A 10901-nucleotide genomic window follows, 5' to 3' on the forward strand; every position below is an offset into this window, starting at 1 on the left:
TTGGTAAAAGGTCGAAGTTAGATGAATTTACACTAACTAATATCAGTGTTCATCCCATCATTTTTTCCATCGTTTAGGAAGCTGGATGCAATAAGCGCATATCCTGCGGACTCTTTAGAATTCCCTCAAGAAATTCTGATTAAATTCGATGAGCTGTATGTGAAGTATCGTGGGTTCTTTAAAGCATTTGAGCGGACACATGTATTCGAGGTAAGTCTTATTTAAGAGTTAAATGTGCTTTTTGTCCAGCTTAAACTTTGAAATTTGTTTTTTATGTCTCAATACAATTCATTTTTACTCAATTTTATCTATCGTGTTCTAGGAGGTGTATCGATTATCATGGAAGTCTGTTAGAGGGGGTGATTTTGATGACTGGAAGAAGAAATTTCCCGTCTTGTATGTATTCTTCGTAACCCTTGGAGTAAAGCGTAGATAAAATTGTCTTAGATATCGATCTTTCTATGCGTTCCTTCACTTTGAGCTGTTTAAGTCTGTCATATCTGTCATGTCTGTCTAGTTGATTGGCAATTTTCGATGTTTTAAAATCGCATGACCAATCTGTGGCGGCCACCATGTCGATTGTTAACAACAAATGCATTGTCGAAAACTCGGGCTCTTTCTAACACAGGACAAAGTAAACGATACAAAAAACCGGATACTACTAATTTCCTAAACCAAATGGCTGATCGATTACGCAAAAGTGAATTCAATTTCTGCTTATTTCCGCAAATGAAAGGGGAGGACATTTCGTACGACAAGCTGCCTCTTCCTTTTTAGCGAGGTCAAATTTGCTGGGTAACATTTGACGGAATAGCGGCGCGAGCGGCGAAGCCGCGAGCTGCGAGTAGCCGCAGGTTACGAGGTCTGGCTAGAACAGACGTGCTATATATACTGTCCAATTGAATGCTTCGAAAATCGGCTGGATGAAAGAGTACATCTATTGTTTATTCATGAATGTGGGAGGAGCGTCTAAAAATAGCCCCTTGAACTCGACTGAATGATTGTGTCATTCATCCAGAAATGTTTCATTTGAAGTAAACTGCCTTACGTTGACCTCAAGACAGTAGTACAACTTCATGAAATCACAGTAACGCTATCCCCATTAACCATTTTGAAAAAAAATCTGCAAAAATGATCTATGCCGTTGAAGAAAATGGTGATGGACAGCCTGAAACCGAAACAGGAGGTAGCCATGACAGATCATCTGGAAGGAGACGACGTTTCCGTGAATTGCCGATGGCCAATCTCTAATTTTAAGATTTCACCGGGCGTTGCATCAATGCTTGTGATTGTTTATCGTCGACATCCTCTATGGAGTATACTTTTTCCTTTGCTCCGTTCCAACGAAGCTCAGACTTTGAGATCCATTCGACTGCCTATGAGCTGGTGGTAATGGCCTCACAAATAAATTCTCGCCGTAGATTTTTACGGGAGGGTTTTTTCGGCGTAGATAAGTGAAACATTGTAGACAAATACAGTGAAAATGCGTTATGGCCGTCTGTACGCGGTGGTCCAAAGTTATACTTTTTAGCATAGGAAAGACAGCCCACTTTTGACGTCATCACATTCCTAAGCAGTTGGTTCTTGCCAGACCTCGTAATCTGTGGTTAATCGCAGCTCGCGGCTTGGCCGCTCGCCCCGCATGCAGGTTCGAGGTCTGGCATGCGAGACTAGGAAAATCATAGACGAACATCTAAAATGAAAGTACTCTCCATAAACACAGTTTTACAGTTGTATAAGAAATCCTAGCTATGGTAAAAAGTAATCTGAAGAGCGAAGAAAATTATAATAAATAAAAATACTCCGCACGCAAGATGTCACAAAAGGCTACTGATGGGTTCCCCAAGCCAGCGTATGCATCCGCTGACGGTAGAGCAATAAACGCCTTTTAACAATAGCGTCCAAGAACGATGTGTGGAGGGACTGTGAGAAGTTTAATTGGTTTGTGTTGTGTTGTAGTTTAGAAGTTATTTTCTTGCAAAAGGATGTCTAACATTAACACCTGACTAGTATAAAGGGCTAAGGGTGATACAAATGGTTAGAATAGCCACTTTTACCAACTAGGTACACGTTTTGGGGAAAGGTGTCAAAACATTAAGCTAAATTGTAGAAATACCTCAAGAACAGTAGAATTACTGGATGTGTGACAATCCCTACTAGACCAATTTGTATTTGTTGAAAAATTGGAATGTAAGGGCCGAATGCCTGTTAAGTTGATGTTCTTCCATCAGTGTTCATTACTTATCCACATAGCTACTGACATGTTTACAATATACGTTGAGACGAGACAAAACTGATGTGCAGGAATACAAGTATATACTCAAATGTTACATATTTCGCACGTTTATGTATAATGAAATCAAACAAAAATAAAAAATTGTACCACGTATAGACAAAATCATATTTCTGGAAAGTTAGCTTAGCTGTAATTAAACAGCATCATGCTTAATTATTTTACAAGTTTGCCAATATCAGTGATTGTTTTTACTTCATCCCCGTAAATCTTTTCTCATAATGTATCAGGTTGTCCAGTATTGTGACCCCTGATGTTTTTCCTAACTAAATTATGAAATAATAGCAGCAATGTACCTAGTCCCGACCCATATTGGACTCAAGTAAACTTTGCACTTCGTGATGCGCTTTTTGTGTAACGTTTCGGTTCATTCACTATGGTCGGTGAGGGGTACATTATTGTGTAAATACTCAGAGCTTGACACAGGGCGAAAGTAAATGAAAAGTGATTAAATTGTACCACGTATAAACATTACCCGCCTCTTCAAAGTGTGACCAATGAAGTTTTAAAGTAACATAATGGGTAATTACTGGAACTGCACATTTATTCCACCGATTTTTCTTTTTTCTACTATGCCGATAGCCACCAGAGTCTCCAAGATCTGAAGATCGAACAAAAGCCAGTCCAAAGGTAATGAATATTTCATCTCTACAGTTTCATTACCGTCAGAGTAGCAGTGATGATAGATAACCGTGAAACTAACAAACAAATCAAAAGAAGAGCTGTAATGAATGTTTAGTGTAACATTGGACTCATTAGACCATACTCAAAGAGGAACACAGAGTAGAAACGTGGCACGCGCTTTGATTTCATGGTCGTCTCGATAAACTATGGCCTTTTCATATTAAAACGAGCTTCACAGGTGTCAGACTTAAGGGAGATTTCGTGCTTGGTTAATAATTGCACAATATTATGGGAAAAGTAGGCGGAGATGGCATCGTGCTGCCTGTCACGTAACAACCATGTTTACTTTGTGTACTCTCACAGCAGAAACACTGCTTCACACCAATCAAAACATAATACGCCAGCAGTTTCATTAGCACTTTCTCCATGACAAACTTGTAGAAGACGATATGACTGATCGTAAACCATTGAGCAAACTCATAGACCTTCGAGAAAAACGGGACAGGCAACTGCTGTGGTTTCTTTCTGAGATCTATCTTGGAATATGTTAAGTGTAATTGCCAAGCGGTCCCCGACAACAATACTTCGTATTTACATTTAATCTCATTAACGATCAAACTGACGTTCTGAATATGTACACTTTGCTCTTGCATGGCACGTTGCGAGTAATGACACTGAGAATTTTGAGCATTTGATACCAGTCATGGTGAATGTTCTGGTAACGATGGAGACCACATTTTGGTTTCTAGCCCAAGCCAACAGGAAAACATCAGACGATAAAACAGTGTACATTTAGCCATAGACGCTACAGAAAACTCGTGCTAGGTATGGACATCTTAAGTTTACATTCCCTAACAGAAAAATATCCGATAACAGCAAACATTTACAAGTTAAACAGGTCTACACTTCCCCAGTCCTGTGAAACAAAAATGTGACCTTTATCTGTCACGCAAAATATGACGAAAATCGGGTATACAAAAACTGACTACTCCATCGGAGCTCAAGTACACGACCTCTAACATTTCGGTACTGTTTTAGCCTAAAGAAAACACCAAATTCGGGATATGCTACACATGTCTACACTCGAAAAGTACTAGAAAAACATTTTTAACACTTCTTTCGCTTGCGATAAACCGGGACTCAACAACGGTTGGTGGAGTCAGAAGCGGTACGATAGACAAGCATTTACACAAAGCTAAACGCTGTCCTCGCAAATTTTGCCATTCACAACTTTCAAACAGCAACATTTCAGTAGTTAAAACATACTTTACCGAATCATGGAGCTCTTCTCGCACAGAAAATATTCCGACGGTTAAAAAACTGCAAAAACGAGGGAAAATTTGGAGATAAACAGACAATTGCGGAATGTAAACAACTCTGCGATGTCAACTGCTGTTAAGTCTGGAACTGAAGTGATATGTGTTTCGGATTTGTATTCGAAACTTTGTCACTTTACAGCAACATAATGACTCCCTATGGACTTCTATTTTCATCGAATCTCTCTACTAATAGGTAAAAATACTTTAAAATCATTTTGACGAATTCTTCTCAGAATATTTGTAACAATTTCTTTCTAAAAATGGACTTGTGGGTAATCCGAAATAACTTATAATCCGAAAACAATATTACCGTATACCCGCATGCAGTGTCTATGAACCAGACGTTGTGCAGTCGATCGGGTCCAGCTTCATTCCGTCCCCGACCCATTTACAAATCTTAATTATTCCAAGTAGATCGTACTCAGCTAATCCAAAGTCCCTTTGATCTTTACTGCAGTTGCCTTTCCTGTTTTGCTCCATGGCAAAAGCTAACAGTATCAATACAAGGCTTTCAAATTTGTGTTCTATACAATTAATATATATTCATAAAAAGTGAGAGGAATTTTAAAAAAGATAAAACTCACCTCCCAGAAGCTCAAACCATTTCCCATTTTCACCAGCACGCTAATTCAGCACTACACAATAACAACAACATGATCTTTGCCGAACATACTTTCGCTTAAAAATTGACGAAAATCCGGAAACAAAACTGTGTATGTTTGGCACTCGTCGGAAAAGCAGAGTCGAGAACTACCTGAGGCGAGGCATACATGGAGGGATTATGCAACCGCTTCACACCTTAAACAATGCCCGTTTCTAGTCTGTTTTTCTTTTTGTCTGTGTGATTAGACTAATAACACAGAGTCATATCCTATTCGTATGTTATACAATTTTTGACATCTTTTCACCATGAAATCGAGGATGGTTTGATCGCTAACATTACTAACACAAATGGGAAATAGAGAAAGAAGTGAACAGCTAATTTTGACGTGGGAAGCACAAACTCAGTCCATGCAATACCGTTACCATTATGTCAGCTACAATGATTCCGAGAGCACTTCGAATTCGAAAAATTGCTACTGCGGTAAAAGTTTGTCTTTTCATATCGTGTATCATACTATTAAGCATAAAGGTGACTTGACAATCATGACCACGACCATGGCAAATGATTGTTCAGTAAGATTCTTGCACCATTTACCACCTATAGCTGTAAACGTAAAATTGTAAATTACCGCTAATATCTTAAGAAAGAAAATAAATATGCCAGGTGGGTATGTAAAAGTATTTTTGACTTTTGCATTTATCAGCATTTTTTGGGAGTGGAGATTTAGCCGAGCGGTTCTCTCTGTGGCCTCTCCGCCAGGCGACTGATGCCGTATGTTGTGGGTTCGAACCCGATTGAAAACTAGCCGTATTAGTACTATCGGTCAGCAATTGTTGTGTTACAACCTACTAAATATAAATATTTGCAGATTAAAAGTATCTCACTAAATAGACTTCATCTCATTAACTATATATATATATATGTGTGTGTGTGTGTGTGTGTGTGTGTGTGTGTCCTCGTGGAAAATTACAGTGCTCGATGCTAAGAAGAGCGTTATAAAAATAAATAAATAAATAAGGATTGCAGGATGCATAAACTTAGGTAATAGATTTCATTACTCTGTACTTGAAGTAATCTGTTTATGTATATAATATATATATTATTATATATATATATATATATATATATATATATATATATATATATATATATATATATATATATATATATATATCGAAGTATACAGATGTCCTCGAGGGAAATTAAAGTGCTCGATGCTAAAGCAGAGCGTTATAAATAAACAGATTACTTCAAGTGAAAAGTACTTTGTACTTGAAGTAATATGTTAATCTGTATATATATATATATATATATATATATATATATATATATATATATATGTATATATATATATTCATTCAAAATATGTCTTCTAAGCTTCCAATTGCATTTTATTGCAAATACATTGGTGTCTATGTTAAGTCGATTGAACATATTGTTAACTTGTAAATCACGAAAAGACATAAAGTTCTGCTTATGACGAAAGTCGGCATACCGACCTTATTATAAGCATAGATACTAAAAAGATACTGTAAACACTTTATATGTAAAATGCTCTATATGTAAAATGCTCTCATATGACCTTACTGAGATTTGCGATGAGGAAAAGAAAAACATTATTTTACCAGCTTATTTGCATTTTTATTATCGGCTGTAGAGGTATCCATTCTCTCCGAAGCCTGACAAAGATGTAAAGACTAAAAGTAGAGAGATACTGAAGGTGAGTCAGCCAAAACATTTAGTATGTGTATAACATTAACTACGTGTATTTCCTTTGAATACAATGTGTTTCATACTCCAAATCTAAATATGTTGGAGCTATGATGGCCCTTGATGCAATTATCTATCGTTTTGTGCCATGCCACATCCTTGGTGACCTATATCTTCTCATCATGATGAGAAATCTCTAACATGTCCTAGTTTCAGCAGCAGCACAAATTGTCTTCTGTCTCCAATAATTCCATCAGTGTCAAGATATGATCACGGCTGAATCGGAAGTTCGTCTTCTCCACTCTAGATCTAAATTAAAACGGACCTGTAAGCCAGTACTTCATTCCGATTCTGTCAATCCTCGTCACGTAAATCAATACTCCTAGCCATCAGGATCTGCAGAATCTGCCCAAGCAAGGAATTTTGAAACAAATGGTTTTAAACACACCACAACAACCAAGCACATCGGGGTTAACAATTACGCTAGTTTCCGATAACATCCATTGGGCGAAATCCATTCAACATAGCGCATATATATATATATATATATATATATATATATATATATATATATATATATATATATATATATATATATATATATATATATATAATATATATATATATATATATATATATATATATATATATATATATATATACATACATACATACATACATACATATATATATATATATATATATATATATATATATATATATATATATATATATATATATATATATATATATATATATATGCGCGGCGCCAATGTCCGAGTGCATTCTTTAAGGTATTTTCGTAATAACCTTATTATTATACATCTTATATTCGTGATTGGGCATCAAACTGTCAGAGAAATGACAGGTTTCGTACGATGTCAACAATGTTTCTTCCGATTTATAGCGCAAGTTTGAAACGCTATCTCGGACGCGCTTCTACCGTGGACGAAAACGACAATTCTCCGCGCTGTGTTGTAAAATTTATCTCTACGCTCTTGGTACTGGATAGTGTGTGTGCACTACACACGCACGTACAGAACGCTCGTCCAATGAGTCCCTAACTGTTCAACAGTGAACGCGGATACAGCCACAGGGGATGGAGCGCCTTGAAATCGTACGTGTTAGGGAACGGGCGTTCCGTACGGCTTTTTTAGCGCACGCAAATTCTATTGTTCTCGATGGTCGATGTATAATTATATTATATATAACTTCAAGTACAAAGTAATAATATTTGTTACTTACGTTTCATGCATCATGCGATCTTCAGACAGAAGTGAAAGGATTCCTAGCTTTACACATTCATTTATATGTTTGGGAAGTACCATTCTATTTGAATGTGGTGTTAATTTTCAATGTATAGCATTTGTTTTGGTGCGACATTTTGAATAAAAGTCAGATCGTTGTTTGTTTAATATGATCGTAGATTTGTCGCATAGACAATGTGCAGCTTTTTGCTATACACAGATTACATCGCTTGCTTATGTTAGAGTAACTCGATGCTTTGTCAATGATTGACCAAGAGACTGTAAAGACTTGGTCATTGTCTTTAAGTTCAAATGAACTTCGACAACCTGGAATAATTTCTGTATCTGCTGTTGTGGTATGACTTGTTGTGGTTAGCGAAGCTCAACTTCAAGGTGTTATCGGTGAGGCCGACGTAAACATTCTCTTTGTTGACTCCCGTTGACACCTTTGGCTTGTATACGGCACCTTTGACTTGACAGAAGTCGTTCAATGGGCATGCAGACTTGTCCGCCGGCAATTGCAAATTGCAATCAGCCGGCCGATCTTTGCACTGGCCTCCTGTGATTACGCCCTTATTATGCGACATGATTATACTTGCCATATTCTTCATACAGCTGTAACGCAGTTTAATTGTGTTCCTAATGAAGATCTTGTGAAGTTTAGACCCCTTTGAAAGTGTTTGTCAACAAGTTGAAGAAATGTCTTGTCGATATAAGTTTTCTCGTTCCTGCTGAAAGGGAGTTGAACCACGTGATATGACGTCTCCTGTTATTGTTTCTCCTCGCTGATGGGTGGGTCTTGACATATTCAATTTGTTCGTTTTATCCGCTTGTTTTTAGCGTCGCACTGTAGTGACCTTTGCAATATCAAAGATGCGCTTATCACTGGTTACTCATTGCATCAGGTACATGTTAAATAATAGTTGGCGGGTGATTAGACTGCTTATGGACATACATTGTTTGGTCGTTCGGTTTACGATACGGATAGAACTTGCCGTCATAAAGATCAAATGTCACGTACAAGAATTTTGTTATTTTCTGGTTGTCTCAATTGTGATCTTCACTATTCATTAAATGCATTTATTTGTGGATGGATGGGTTGAAGGACGAAAGTTAATATAATATGTATCTCTTAATATTCTTTCTGTCTTTCGTTGACCAAACAATGATATATTTATTTTACAGACAATGAAGTCTAAATCATCAACGAAGCACCATGCTGAGAAGGGTGGCGAAGACATTCTGAAAGAGATTATAAACTTGTGTTTTGAGATGGTAAATCGTTATCCACCATTTCTCATTGACACAAAAACATGAAATACAATGACACTTTACATTGTTCTGACAAAGGGTATAGGGAGGGTGAACATTTCAGCAAATTCGCAAGGCCAACCGTTTATGGATACAGTACACAACAAAAGTGGATTCTTCTTAGAAAGGGAAAGGTTGTCTAATAAGTAACAGGTTTGCGTTGAAATGATAAGCGATAGTATAAGACACATGACAATTATTTCTATTATATGGTTATGGCATTTTATAAATTGCTTTGATAAAAAACGAAACATCATTTAAGTATCTATGTATTACAGTTTGACGGCAATATGTATCATCTACACTTTGCGCAAAATATTGGTAGTCAGAAATTGTGAAATGAGGGCAAATCAGGATTTAAGTATCAATAAATTAATATTTTATGATATCCGCCTGCGCTAGTCATGCCAACATTGCTAAAACATGCCGCGCACATGGCTTAGAAGTGTTTAAATATTTGCACTATTTCTTTTAGAACTGATTTCTGTATCATCGGGGATACAACTCATTAAATATGCAATTTACCAAATAGCATATGATCAGATTAAAGCTACTTGTATTTCACTAATATCGCATCAATATTCACAAGTGTGAATATATATATATATATATATATATATATATATATATATATATATATATATATACAATATACCATATCCATACCACTTTCAAAAAATTATAAATTTTGCTTACAAAGTAGTTTGTACAAAACAGTTAATTTCGTTTATTGTTACTACAATATTGTAAAGTCGATTTGCCTAGTAGGTTTCATCACAACTTTGGTTTAGTCCTTCCATTGTGACTAATTGCAAAAATTGGACAATTAGCTATGGAAATACCTAATTATCTTTTGCTGTTGTTATGTCGGTCAAGTTAACCCACATAACCTTTCATATTACAAACGTTCGCTTAGTATGGAAATTATGCTTTCCTGGTGCAAAACTGCTAATCAACTTTAAAAGACTTTTTACTAAACGATCTCAAAACGTACACTGTAGTTTCATAGACTTCGGTCACCTTGATCAAGATATATGTCCTAATTGGAAAGTTTGTTCGTCAAATAGATACATTAATGTTTTTGCATTAATGTTCAAGTTAGCATAGACATTACAAACAATTTTACAGAATCTTTTAATCTGCCATATCACTCATTGATTAACATTTTAACAGGATTCATATTCTATGATAGATAGGTAGATATATAGATATGTAGACAGATATCTCTATATGTTTCATATGTACGTATTGCTCTGTTAATACTGTCATATAAAATATATATAAAAAGTCGAACATTTCGTGGTGTGTACATGTTTTTGTCTTGTGTGTGTATATGTTAGTATAAAATACATCTGTACATTGTTGTTAGAGGGGGGATAATGGTGTGCAGTCGGTAAAGCGGGTCCTATGCTTTGGTGATTATTTTGGCAAAGTACACTTGCATATTTATCAAGATAAGTTTCTGTGAACGTCACCAATATTTTATCTGTCGATCTGAATTTGTCTGCCTGTCCTATTCTTACTTTCAATAGACTTTAATATTTTAATCTTATGTATGTTGATTCATAAGAATGCAAATTTTAGAAATTCTAAACCCAGTAATATAGTCATAATTAATGGCATGAATTTGAACTTGTTTTACCGGCCATTTTGAAGACGCACTTCTTATCAATTGAACAGACGACAAATGAGACAGTACAAAAAACCTGCATGTTACACGGAGGGAGAAGTATTTCATTAGACTTGTCCTGATAATTAGTGACAGAAGTTGGTACATTTGAGGATAAAATAAT

The 10901-nt window shown here is 36.1% G+C and overlaps 1 long non-coding RNA gene across 1 annotated transcript; it reads left to right on the forward strand.

The window, feature by feature from the left end:
- Positions 1-2874: 2874 nt before the first annotated feature.
- Positions 2875-9680, forward strand: LOC139148922 (uncharacterized). Its single transcript, XR_011556036.1, has 3 exons — positions 2875-2923; positions 6498-6560; positions 8983-9680. It is a non-coding gene; the product is annotated as an uncharacterized lncRNA (long non-coding RNA).
- Positions 9681-10901: the final 1221 nt, after the last annotated feature.

Source organism: Ptychodera flava, chromosome 2 (genome assembly GCF_041260155.1).
Source record: "Ptychodera flava strain L36383 chromosome 2, AS_Pfla_20210202, whole genome shotgun sequence".
NCBI classification, from domain to species: domain Eukaryota; kingdom Metazoa; phylum Hemichordata; class Enteropneusta; family Ptychoderidae; genus Ptychodera; species Ptychodera flava.